The sequence below is a fragment of the Chenopodium album genome, chromosome 24 (genome assembly GCF_948465745.1).
Source record: "Chenopodium album chromosome 24, dcCheAlbu1.1, whole genome shotgun sequence".
Taxonomy (NCBI): Eukaryota; Viridiplantae; Streptophyta; class Magnoliopsida; order Caryophyllales; family Amaranthaceae; genus Chenopodium; species Chenopodium album.
In genome coordinates, this window is record NC_137857.1 from 26962604 (window position 1) to 26976522 (window position 13919).

Sequence of the window (13919 nt, forward strand, 5' to 3'; positions counted from 1 at the left end):
GCCAATCCCGGAGCATTCGCTCACACTCTCGCTCTCAGCCGAGGACACCCTTGACGGGGCCCAACTCGGAGGAGGTAGTGAGAGCCTTAGCGGTCCTGATGGAAGCCATGAAGGCCCAGAACGTGCCGCCTCCACGCGACCGAACCGCTCCGCAAACTAGGAATATTCGGAGGAAAATCGGTCAGGACGGGGGGCAACCCTCGTCTTACAAGGAGCTCGGCGACTGGGAGGAGGATACCTGGAGAACCGAGAGGGAGAAAAACAGGAACTCTCACTTCTTCAGGGAACCTTCTACTCAGCTCTTCACGAGCAGGACCCGCAAAAGCAGTAGTTCTGCCTCTCGGCCAGAAACTGCTCGCCGAAGCATTCACGACCGTCTCGGCGGCAGGGAACGGAGCGTGCATAGCCGCCTCTCTTACCCTGTAGCCGAGGCCCAGACTTCCCAGCCAGGGACGAAAACCACTTCTACCTCTCTGAGAGGGCGGAGCGCGGTCCCTTCGGCTAGGAGTAAGGGAAAGGCCGTGATGCTACCTTCCAGTTCCCCATTCGAGCAATGGATATTGGAAGCCCCTGTGTCGACGATTAAGATCCCGTCGCACATTACTTATGATGGGACTTCGGATCCGAAGGACCACATTGCCTCATACGAGGCTCACATGCATCTTTGCCCCAGGTCCGAAGCGACTTGGTGCAAATATTTCCCAACCACTCTCAAGGGGGTCGCACAATCGTGGATCTCCAAGGGAGTAAAGGAAGGCTCGATAACTGGGTGGGACGATCTGTCCTCCAAGTTTAAGAGTAAGTTTTCCACGGCAAATCGCCGAGAGAAGACTACTGCAGAGCTGATGGGCCTGCAGCAAGGGGAGGCTGAAAGCCTCCGAGACTACCTGACTCGCTTCAGCAACGAGTCGTCCAGCATTTCTCAGCTGGACCAAGGGTTAGCGGTTTTCGCCCTTCAGCACGGACTCAGAGTCGGACTATTCTCTGACTTCATGGTCATGAATTCACCTCAGACCCTGGAGGAGGCATTGAATGCCTCGGATAAGTTCATCCGAGCCGAAGAGTGGAACAAAACAAAAACCCAACCCCAGTCTGGGGGAGGGAAACAAAAACAAATACCCTCGTCTGAAGGCCAAGGCCAGAAGGCAAAGGGAAAAGCAAAAGCCTCGGAACAATCTTCGGCCAACGAGTCGAAGAAGGAAAAATCTGCTCCTTTCGCGGGCAGATACGAATCCTACACTCCGCTCTCTCTTCCGCGCGCTAAGATCTACAGCGTGACGAAGGAGGAGCAGAGTTACAGAAAGCCGAGACCGCTCCCAGAGTGGTATCAGCGCAAAAATAAAAATCAGTGGTGTGAGTTCCATGAATCATCGGGACACAACACTGAAGAATGTATCCAGCTGAAGGACCAAATCGAGGATATGGTCCGGAAAGGGTACTTGAAAAAATATATCGCGGATCACCGCGAGAAAAAAGAAGCAGAGAGGTCCGAAAAGGACTCTCGGCAGGAGATCGACTTCCCCCGAAAGAACAGCAAAACTGCGGAGGGAAAATTCCCCCCAATTCATGTTATCTCGGGAGGACTATGTTCTCGGAGGGAGCACAAACGTCACCTCAGGGCTCTGACCCATCAGGTGAATCATGCTGATATACAGCCACCCCAGTCACCGGTGCCGAACATGACGTTCACAGCCGCTGACTGTCGGGGGGTGACGTACCCTCACGAGGACCCGTTGGTGATCATCGCCACGGTGGCCAACCACGACGTCAGCAAAGTCTTAGTTGACGGTGGTAGCGGGGCAAATATTTTGTTCCGAAAGGCCTACAATCAAATCAAGCTGAAGCCCAAGCACCTCACGCCGGTATCCTACCCAGTATCCGGATTCAATGGGGCTTCAACTTTTCCAGATGGGAAGGTTCTACTTCCTGTCACTATCGGCTGTGACGAAGCAGCTAGGAATGTCATGACCGAATTTTTTGTCATTGATGCTCCTTTAGTGTACAACGTGATTTTGGAGGGACCCATAATTCACGAGATCCAGGGAGTCGTCTCAACTTATCATCAGCTGATGATATACGTTTCAAACGGCGGCTTCCCCGAAAGGATCCAAGGCAGCCAAAAGGAGGCCCGAAGGTGCAACTACCTCAAGCCATCCACTAGTCGTCCAGAGGACGATGACGAGGATGAGGAGGAGAAAGAAAAAGAGCCGAGCACGAAGAAGCCGAAAGGTCTAAGTGCTTCGGCACAAGGTTCTGCACCCAAAGAAAAAGGGTCAGAAAAAGAAAAGGCAAGCTCTTCATCTGAGCCGAAAGACTCAGGGAGCCAACCGAAGAATAAAAAGTCTGGGACACCCGCTGACATAGACAGCAGGCCAGATAATGAAGAGTCCGGCCCCACTACAATGGAGCTAGACCAGCAGACCGAAACGGTCGAGTTGTCCGAAGGAGACGCTGACAAATGTGTAACAATCGGGATGGACCTTGATCCGAGCACCCGTTGTGAACTTATTCAGCTCCTCCGGGACAACAGAGATGTGTTTGCTTTCTCGGCAGCCGATATGCCCGGGATAAGTCCATACCTCATCTCCCATAAGCTTAACGTCGACCCAACATGTCGGCCAGTTAAGCAAAAGAAGCGGAACTACTCCGCAAATAAGAACCGAGACATCGCAGCCGAAGTCAAAAAGTTACTGGATGCAGGCTTCATCGAACCCTGTCAGTATCCAGAATGGCTGGCAAATGTGGTGATGGTTCAGAAGGCTAATGGCACCTGGAGAATGTGCATTGACTTCACGGACCTAAATAAGGCTTGTCCGAAGGACTTTTATCCCTTGCCGAGGATCGATCAGCTAGTCGACTCGACAAGTGGCCACGCCTTGCTTAGTTTCATGGACGCATTCTCGGGGTATCATCAGATCTTTATGCACCTCGACGACCGAGCAAAGACGGCATTCGTCACGAACGCCGAGGTGTACAATTACAAAATGATGCCCTTCGGATTGAAAAATGCAGGGGCAACTTATCAAAGGCTGGTGGATCAGGTTTTTGCCGATCAAAAAGGCCGAAACATGGAAGTCTATGTGGACGATTCAATCGTCAAAAGCAAAAAATCTGAGGACCATGTTAAGGACCTGGCCGAAACCTTCGCCACCTTAAGAAAACATCAGATGAAGCTGAATCCGAAGAAGTGTGTCTTCGGCGTGAAGTCAGGAAAATTCCTTGGATTCATGGTTAGCAAGAGGGGGATTGATGCCAATCCCTCCAAAGTCAAAGCAGCTCTAGATCTTCCCGAGCCGAAAACAAAAAGGGATGTTCAGCGGCTCACCGGAAGAATGGCAGCTCTCTCGAGGTTCATCTCTAGAGCTTCGGACAAGGGGTTACCTTTCTTCAAAGCCCTGAAACTCCCAAAAACAAAAGAGCTCGTTTGGGAAGAAGAGCAAAGAAAAGCCTTTCAGCAGCTTCGGGAGCATCTGGCTCAGCCCCCAACACTGGCAAGCCCAGTAGAGGGAGAGACTTTGTACTTATACGTGGCTGTCAGCCCAGCCACTATCAGTGCAGTGCTGCTGAAAGAAGAAAACAAAATTCAGCAACCAATCTACTTCGTCAGTCACACTCTGACGGATGCCGAGACTCGCTACCCTCTACTTGAAAAAGTTGCCTTCGCAGTAGTGGTACCTGCTCGGAAGCTGAGGCCCTATTTTGATTGCCATCAGATAGTGGTCTTAACTGATCAGCCGCTGGAAAAAGTTCTCGGCAAAGTTGAAAAATCCGGTAGATTGGCCAAGTGGGCTTTCGAGCTCACTGAGTTCAGCATCAGCTACCAGCCGAGAACAGCCATCAAGGCTCAAGCTCTAGCGGACTTCTTGGCCGAATGCTCGTACCAAGAGACGCTAGACGATGAAAAGAAAATCTGGACCGTTTTTACGGACGGATCCTCCACCGTAAATGGTTCGGGGGCAGGGGTAGTTATAACCTCTCCCGAAGGCAAATCTTTTGAGTATGCACTCAAATTTGTCCGTCTGAAAACAGACTCTCAGCTGGTCGCAAATCAGATCCGAGGCGAATATGAGGCCAAAGAGCCCTCAATGGTAGCCTATCTCGCAAAGATCAAAGCAACTTTTGCGAAGCTGAGAACTTTTGAAGTTCAGCTGATCCCAAGGGGTCAGAATGCTCAGGCCGACGCACTCTCCAAGCTTGCCAGTTCAACTCTTACTGAGCTGAACAGATCTGTGTATGTGGAAGTGCGCCGAGAGAGAAGTGTCGACGAAACACCTGAAGTGTGTTGCGCCGACCCAGAGCCCAGCTGGATGGATCCCATCCTAGCTTTCAAGCTTCGGGGAGAAATTCCTGAAGACAGAGTTTTGGCCTCCAAACTGAAGAGAACTAGCTCAAGGTTCATCGTCTTCAGAGGGAAGCTTCTGAAAAAATCCTTCTCAGCCCCGTTGCTGAAATGCGTGGGACCAACAGATGCAGATTACATCCTTCGGGAAATTCACCTCGGCATCTGTGGGAACCACATCGGGGGAAGGACCCTAGCCCATAAGGCATTGAGGGCCGGATACTACTGGCCCACCATGATCTCAGACGCTAAGGAGCTGGTTAGAAAATGCGAGAAATGTCAAAAATTCGCACCAGTCATCCATCAGCCAGCTAGAGACCTTTAGCCGATCCTTAATCCGCTTCCATTTGCCCAATGGGGGCTGGATATTTTGGGACCCTTTCCAGATGCACCATACCAAAAAAGATGGTTAATAGTCGGCATCGACTATTTCAGCAAATGGATTGAGGCTGAAGCAGCATCGAATATCACAGAGCAAACTGTTAGGAAATTTATCTGGCAGAATATTATTACTCGCTTTGGTATTCCGAGGGTTTTTGTCTTTGATCATGGGAGGCAATTTGATAACCTACCGCTGAGGCGGTACACAGATCAATCGGCATCAAATTGGCATATTCAGTAGTGTGCCATCCGCAAAGTAATGGCCAAGCCGAAGCTGCAAACAAGCAAATCCTCAACGCTTTGAAAAAAAGGGTTGAAGATCAAAAGTCTAAGTGGATAGAGGAGCTTCCAGGAACCCTCTGGTCACTTCGGACAACCGAAAAAGAGGCAACGGGCTATTCACCCTTTGAGCTGGTGTATGGTGCCGAAGCCGTTCTGCCAGTGGAGATCGGTTCTGAAAGTTTAAGAGTGCACCATTTCTCGGCTGAGAACGAACAACTTATGAAGGAATCCCTTGATTTCCTCGACGAAGTAAGAGACTCAGCCCGAGACAAGATGGCTGCCTACAAGCAGAGAATCAGCAAATTTTACAACCGAAGGGTCCATGCAAGGCCTCTCAAAATTGGAGACCTTGTCCTTCGGAATGCTGCTGCAGTTCAGAAAAGCCGAATCCATGGGAAACTCTCAGCTGCATGGGAGGGACCCTACGAAATTTATGATGAGCTTCAGCCAGGAACATACCGACTTCGGCGGTTGGATGGAACTGAGCTGAAAAATCATTGGAATGCCGATGTGCTTAAGAAATATCACGTATAAACCCTTCGGGGCGAAAAATCTTTGTAAGTACATTTTGAATTATTAATGAAAGGCCTCAGAGCCACCATTTCTACAATAGTTTTCAACATTTCATGCTTTCAAGTTTTCATTTTGCTATCTACTCTTTAAGGGCTTTCATTCAGCCTTGTCTGAAAACTTCGCCTTCGGGTAACTGGGTTTCAGATTGCTGACAAGCTCGTCTTTTTAAAGAACCCTGGTCTTTCAGCTGAAGTTCGACTTCAGTAAGACTTGTTCTCCAAAGACAATGAGTCCATGGACAAATCTGGGATATTGCCTTAACTGAGCCCCGTATCCCAGAAAGCCATTATCCGAGACATTGCCTTCAGTTGGCCTTGTGTTTCGGGTATCCATTTTTATAGATAGACAGAAAATCAAGCATAACAACAACTATTAAAGTTTTTTATCTCAGCCTCGTCTGGAACTTTCGCCTTCGGGTAACTGGGTTCCAGATTGCTGACAAATTTGTCTTTTTAAGGAACTCTGGTCTTTCAGCTGAGGTTTAACCTCAGTAAGACTTGTTCCCCCAAAGACTATGGGCAAATCTGGGATATTGCCTTAACTGAGCCTTGTATCCCAGAGGGCCACTATCTGAGACATTGCCTTCAGTTGGCCCTGTGTCTTAGATACCCATTTTTATTTCAGCCTCGTCTGGAACTTTCGCCTTCGGGTAACTGGGTTCCAGATTGCTAACAACTTTGTCTTTTTAGGGAACTCTGGTCTTTCAGCTGAGGTTCAGCTTCAGTAAGACTTGTTCCCCCAAGACTCTATGGACAAATCTGAGATACTACCTTAACTGAGCCTTGTATCCCAGAGGGCCACTATCTGAGACATTGCCTTCAGTTGGCCCTGTGTCTCAGATATCCATTTTTATTCAGCTTTGTCTGAAGGATTAAAACCCAACTCAGCAATCCAAAGACTTGGATCTTCAGATTACTGGGGGGGCAAGGAGCACTGTCAGTGCAAGTTCATCTTCAGCAGAGTTCTTCAGCTGAAAGCTTTGTACTTAGCAAATTTTACGAAGATTTCTCAAAGTTCAGAAACAGTAAAGCATTCAAAATAAGGCAAAGCAGTTGAAGAAAAAGCATTAGATTAACGAGAATAATGCTCAGAAAATGAGCTACAATTTCAAGTTCAAATGTTCAAATAAAGTATCGGCAGCCGTCCACAAACAGAAAATAACAGCTGCCGATGTACATGCAAAAGCAATAAAGCAGTTTGTACATCAAGGCAAGCTGAAGCAAAAAAATACAAGGCAAAAAAGTTCAGAAGCGGCAAGTCTAAAGTTGAGCGCATGATGAACCGCAAGATTCTGAAGACGACTGCCCGATTTCCTATTCTTCAGCCTGAGGATCGGACTGATCAGCAATGCTGGCTTCAGCCCCAGCAGCAGATGAAGCAGGTCGCGCACCCTGCTGAGCCTCTCTTTCTTCGACTTCCCTCTCTGCTTCTTCCTCAGCTTCCTCAGCTGCAAGAATCTCAGCTTCGGCTGGAGTAGGGAACTTCATGTGGGGATCTTCTGAATTCTGGATCCACTCAGCACATTTGGACCAGTCCAGATTTGGCTCAGCATGGAGACAGAGTCTTCGGCATACTCTGAGCCCGTTCGTGAATCCCATCTCATACTCTTCTTGAGTATAAATACGGGTCTTGAGCAGGGCCTCAGCATCTGACAGCTTCTTCTGTACCTCCTCCAAGCTTTCCTTGGATTGATTCAGCTCATCAGTGAGCTTGGAAGAGGCGCCTCTCTGCTTGTTCAGCTCTTGCTGAACCTCTGAAGTTTCGGCCTTCAGTCGAGCCAGCTCGTCATTTTTGGCCCATAGTTGATCCTCAGCCTCTTGAAGCTTGGCTCTCTCAGCATCAGCAGCAGCAGCAGCTTCTGAGAGTTGGACGTTTTGGGCTTGGAGCTTTTCTTCAGCAGCCATCCTACTGGCTTCCGAAGCTTCCAATTTTTGCTGCACCTCAGCTTGTGCAGTAGCTCCATCCCTGATTCGACTTTCATTGATAGCCTTGAATTTAGTGACGTCCACTCCCATGTGGTCTCGGAGGAAGTTCTCCCCTTCTATCAGCGGGGGAAAAACCTCCTCTTCCATAGCAGTGCAGAAGGTCTGGAGAGCTTCAGCAGCTTTCCTCTCATATTCTTCTCCTTCCTTCTGCCTCTCTTCGGCTGCTGCCTGCTTCAGCTTAGCAAGCTTCAGCTCTTCAAGAGCCACCTTCTGGGCGTGCTCAGCCTCATCAACCCTATCTTGTAGGGAATCTATCAGCTCTATAGTGAGAGTCTGATTGTGCACAAACTGAAAAGCAGAGGCATAACTCAGTAAAAAAAAACTTCAAGCTGAAGAGCTGGATAGAAAAATAGAGGCAAGTGTAAGGATTTACCTGCATCATCAGCAACTGATTCGTCCTTGCAGGGTCTGTGACAGATCTGCTGGATTCACCCATCCCAGCAGTGGCCTTCAGCGACCAGGCCCTTGCCCTGTCTACTTCAGACATTCCAGCAAAATTGCCGAAGTAGGCTTCTGCACCTTCTCGGTTCTGACCCCATATGGTGTCCCAGATATGATCTGGAATTGGAATCCGGGGGGCCGAGAACCCCATGTCTGCAGAATGCAGCGTCTGGAATGAGGGGAAAGAAGACTCAGGAACTTCCTGAACCCTTTGAGGTTCAGCACTTTCTTCTTCAGCGGTCTTCTCTTCCTTCTCAGCAGAGTCGATGATGATGACCTCTGCTTCCCCTTCAGGTTTGAGGACGAAATCCTCAACCTCTCTATCAATGTCAACTGAGAAACCCTCAGCAGCGGGCTTCTCAGCGCTTGCAGCTTTGTGCCCTTCGGCACTATCAGCCACCCCCTCAGCTGGGACCCCTCCCTTTGGATCGGGAGTCTTCTGGTCCACCTCCATCTCAGGAGGTGGGGGAGGGGTCTTCGGTGGAGATTGTGGTGGTGGTGGGGGAACCCTCGGCAATTCACCGCCTTCCTCAGGCTCCCTGATGTTTACGCCGGCTGGCCTCGGCCTCGTCGGGAAGTCGTGAGGGCCGATGATGGCCATCCGTCTCCTCCTTTTCCGAAGGGGCTGCTCGTCCATATCAGATTCCTCGGAGTCTTCCCGGATTTGGTCTTCGGGACGAGCAAGAGCTTTTCCTTCTCTCTGTTTTTTGCTCCCTTCAGACTGCAAAAAACAGGGGGGGCAAGAAGAGGTGTGAGTAAAAAAAAAAAAAAAAAAAAAAAAAAAAAAAAAAAAAAAAAAAAAAAAAAAAAAAATTGAAGCCAAAAAGCTAAGTATAAACTCACCGAGGTCTCCAGCAAAGCCTCGTCCTCCTTTTCAGCTGCCTCCGCTGCTGCTTCTGCTTCAGCAGCCCTGGAGGACCCTTCTCCTCCTTTCAAAGCTTCAGCAGCTCGTGCAACCTCTTCGGCAGTGCGAGCAGCTTCGAGTTCTTCGTCCAAGAGCTGACCCCAAGGATCTCTCTTCTTCCACCAAGGCTTCTGCCGCAAATAGTGGTCTGAAGGCTCGATTAAGGAGTGGGTATAGCTCAGATGGACAGGACGATCCTTGGATGGAGTAATAGGAGGGGCTCTGTCCAAGATGTTCCTTGCTTAGTCAACGCCGAGACGATCGTAGTCGATCTTGGCAGTGACCTCGTTCAGCACTGAACAAAGAAAATGAGCACGAGTTAGTTCAGCAACATCAAAGTGGCGAACAAAGGGCAAAAGCGAAAAAATAAAATAAAGGGCTTCAGCCTCAGCCGAAACAGCTTACCATCTCTGAACTTTCGGCTGAGGCCGACAGCAGCAAGCATGTGCTCCTGAAAGATGTAGTGGTTATCAGGGAGCCAAGTTGTTGGAATGGTCTTCAGACGACCTCTCCCAGATGGGTTCTCAACCTTCCCAAAAATGTTGGCCTGCTCAAGGTTGCAATCACCTCGGCCATCGTTTTCTAAGGGACCCAGACTGAGCATTTCTGGGTCAGGGTTGGAGAGATATCTCGGCACGCTGAAGACGTGGGGATGGTCAGGATCTGTGGGTGCCCTAACCCAAATCCACTGGCCTCTCCACTCTTTGTCCGAAGAGTCATTCGGCCACATTGTCAGATGTCCTTGCCGAGACTCGATTCTGAACCACCCAGGACCATGGTCCCCATGTCCACTCTGGATGTTCGGCACCAGCTTGTGGATCTTCTTAAAGCAGTGCAAGTTGGGGTTGTATCTCATGAACTTGCAGACCCAGAGGTATGTCATCACCCTTCGGATGCTGACAGGAGTTAGCTGACATAGGGAGACCTTGTAATGTATCAGCAAATCTCGGACAAATAAGTCCAATGGGAACCTCAGCCCATACTGAAGCTGTCTAAGGTACACCCCTACATACCCCGGGGGTGGACGATGGATTCTATCAGATGCGTCAGGCATTCGGCACCAATATCCATCGGCTTCCATTATGCCGTAGTGCAGCTCAATTTGTTCAGCGAACCGATACGTTTCGGCGCGCTGTACCCACCAGGAGTAGGGGGCATTCTTTATCATGGCCGAGGCAACCTCGGGGTCCTCCCACTCCTGGTACCCAGGGAGAACGTCCCAAAGCAGAGCAGGAACCTCTCCGTCCTGCCCAGAAGTGCTCGGACCCTCCGTCCCTTCAGGAGGCGCCGATGAAATTGGAGTTGCCCTAATTCCTTCAGCAGGGTCGGACACAACTTGTCCGTTCCATGTTCCAGTCCTATTCCGAGGATCTGGGATCGGCCTTGCTCTTCTTGGAGCACGGGCTCTGTCTCTAACTCCTCTTACCATTGTCAAAGTTTCGAAGAAAAAAGTCGAAAGAAAAGGGGAAGGAGTTCAAATCTGAAGAAAATCAAACAAAAATCAGAGGAAATTACCTTTATCTGAAGCGGAATTCGCCGATCTACAAGTTCGGAATGACGAATTTCGGTTTCTAAGCTTATTTCTCGGGGATTCAGTGAAGTTTTGATGCGGATTCAGGGGTTCTCTTGCGGGGTTTAATTTTGTGTTGGTGAAGAAATGAGGAAAGAGTGCGTATCCTTTGGTTTTATTTCCAGAAATGGGAATTTTAAGAGGTTCACGCTTAAATTTGCTCTTTAATTCCTCATTAAGTAACCGTTAAGCACGTTCCCCTAATCTAATGACCCATTATCCGTCCAACTTCCTCAATTATCCATTTAACCGTCGTTATTTCACTAATTGCGGTTTAAATTCAAATTTTTGGATTAATTAAATCATTTACTTCCCTCCTTTTTCTGGTTAATCAAACCCGACCCGTCATTCTTCCAAATCGGGTCTGGGGGGCAAGTTGTTTGGGTCCAATTCAATCCAATTGGGCCTAGTCATTAAATGATCCAATTCAAAGCCCAAGGTCAAGGTTCAACTCTCCAGCCCATGCTAAAGTCAACATCAGTCCACAAGTCAAGTCAATTGGGCCAAGGCCCACATCTCTCATATATGCCAAGGTATAAAAGCCATCAATATGACATTTGTACATTCATTCAGAAAGAACAACACAAAGCCTCAAGCAATTAATTCTCTTGCATAGCTTTCTCTCTACACATTGTACTGACTTTAGCATCGGAGGGGCCTTCCTCGGCAACACCCCCGAGGCTAGTTTACGTGTGTTTGCTGTGCAGGAAATCTTCGGCCCAACGTCATTTGGACCGAATCCAGTCTTCACCACCTCATCGGACCTTCAGCCAGGTCCCATTGTTTTCATCCGAAACACATCTTTTGATTTCAAATGAACAAATAGAGATAACATCATTGAACAATATAAGATCTATTGTGTTTTATTAGAACAATACTGATAGCTAATAAAACAGGGTCCACATATTTGAAATTTCAGCACTTCCATAATCCTACAATTCGACATGTACCCATAATAGACACTCATACGAGTAACATAGATTAAAGCATTAATAGATAGCACCTTAAGAGATATTGTGGCCACTTATCCAAGTTACCGTAATCTGCAAAATGAACGATTACTGCTTGTTAGTTTGGAGTCGACAAGTCAAGCAGGGTGTAAATCAGATTTTGGTACATAGAAATCAAGAAAAAGTTACTACAATGGAGAGGAGCCGAGCCGAGGAACAGAGGTGCGAGGAAGAAAGAGGAACATAGAAGAGAAGGTGAAGAGAAAAGAGGAACAGGGGCAAGAAGAGGGAAATCGAAAGAGAAAATGAAAGAAAACGGGGGGGGGGGGGGGAGGGGGGGGAATTAGGGCTCATTTAATGTCACGTGCATGGGTCAACGTCGGAGTAGCTAGTCAAATATCCACTTTACAAAATCTATAACTAATACTAAAAATAGAAACCGCTGACATCATTCTATTTTAAAATTAGACGCATGTCATATACTTCCTCCGTTCTTTTTTACTTGATCCGCTTTGACTTTTACACTATTCATCACCCCTCCTTTGACCGTCGTTTGCGAATAATATGTAAGGAAAAACATATTCATGTAAGATCTTTTTGAATTCGTCTCAATAAGTACTATCATAATATGTAAATTTTATAATTTTTACTTATGGATAATTAAAGTTATTGTTCGTTAAAGTTTTGCATTGGCAAGCGTGATAAAAGAAACAGGTCAAGTAAAAAAGAACAGAGGAAGTAGTCATTAAAAAGTTTCCCTCCAAAACTATATATTGTCATCGTTTTGTGATTTTGATTTTAATTTATTAAAATTCTGGTCAATTACATTATTATTAGTATAAAATTCTGAAAAAGGTCTACTCTATTCGGTAATAATATTTTAATTTTTCTTCCTTGCGTGCCCTTTTCATCATTCAATTTTTTTCTACGAGCTCTATGATTTTTTGTTAATGTTTAATGTTTTTATTTATTTTGGGAATAATGTTGTTTAATGATTTTTTGTTAATAAATTTAGAAAATAAAAAAATAAAGATCAAACTGTGTAATCCACAAGACTAATCTAGTACAAGTATCATTTGTTTTCCGTACATTTTTTAAAAAGCATAAATTTAATCATCATAGCTATCTTTAGATGCTCTTATACTCTATGCATATAGTCCCTTCATCTTATAATATAGGTATCATTTGTTTTCTGTACATATTTTAATAAACATAAATATAAAGATATCTTCTCATCACAACTATCTTTAAATTATGCATAAATTCCATCCACCTCAAAATATATTTTGCACATATTTTTAAAGGAAAATTTGTTAAGAAAAACCTTTTAAAATAACTTTTTTGTTCAGAAAAACCTTTTAAAAATTTCTTGGCAAAATGAAACGTAATTGAATTTTTTTTTTTGTTGAAGACAACCAAAGGCTACTTTCCGACGTTGACTACACTATTTCCGGCATTGACTCCCCCATGTGCCCTGCACATGTTATTTTTTTTTCTATTCTCACCCCATTTTTACTAATTACCCTCTAAATCGCTCAATTAAATAACAATTAAATTAATTTATGAATTAAAAAAAAGCACAACTACCTCCACCTGAAAGCCACCCCCTCCCCCACCCCACCCTCTGCCCACATCTCCCCACCCCCGGCAAGCTGCATCCACTGTCGGCCGAACCACTAGGGGTTGGTGAGGCTAAAATCGAGGCCAATTCTATGGCCGAAATTGAATATAACTAAAATATATATGACAAAACAAAACAAAACAAAATTCAAGAAAATTGAACCAAAATTCTCAAGTTGGGTAATATTTCTTGCCAAGATTCCCAAATTTTCAAAAATAAAACAAGAAATAACCTACATTAGAAGGTTAATTCGATCGAGGGTCGCAATGAAAGTCTTGGCAACACTGACGGCGAAAAGCAAGAGAGGATTCGAGCGACTGGACAGTTGTGGGTTTAAATTCTCTCTCCTCTTTCATAGACAAGCAAAGCCATTATTGTTAATACATTTGGGTTTGAAACAGGAGCATTTATAATCTGCCATTTTGATTTGAGAAGAATTGACATTGCAAGTTTCCAGGCATGCATTGTTTAATAGGTTACACTAGCTTGATTTTGATTTGATTTCATTTTTGGGTGTTTTTGAAGAAATCACTGGGTTTTGGAAATTTGGAGAGAAAGAAGAGGGGTGAGAGTGAAGATAAGGTACATAGTGAGCGGTGGAGGGTCAACAGGAGGTAGAGGCGGGTCTACCGACAGTAAAGGTTGGCGTCGCCGATTATGGGCGGTGGTATTAGGGAGGGAGAGGAAGGGGATAGCTGGTGGTGGTTTTTTAATTTATAAATTAATCAAGTTGTTAAATACTACATCCGTTTCTTTTTAGTTGACACGTATTTCTTTTAGATAGTTTCTTTTTAGTTGACATGTTTCCTTTTTGGGTAAATTTTTTTACCTTGTATTTACAAGCTACCCCACTTACTTTTTCATTTTCTATCA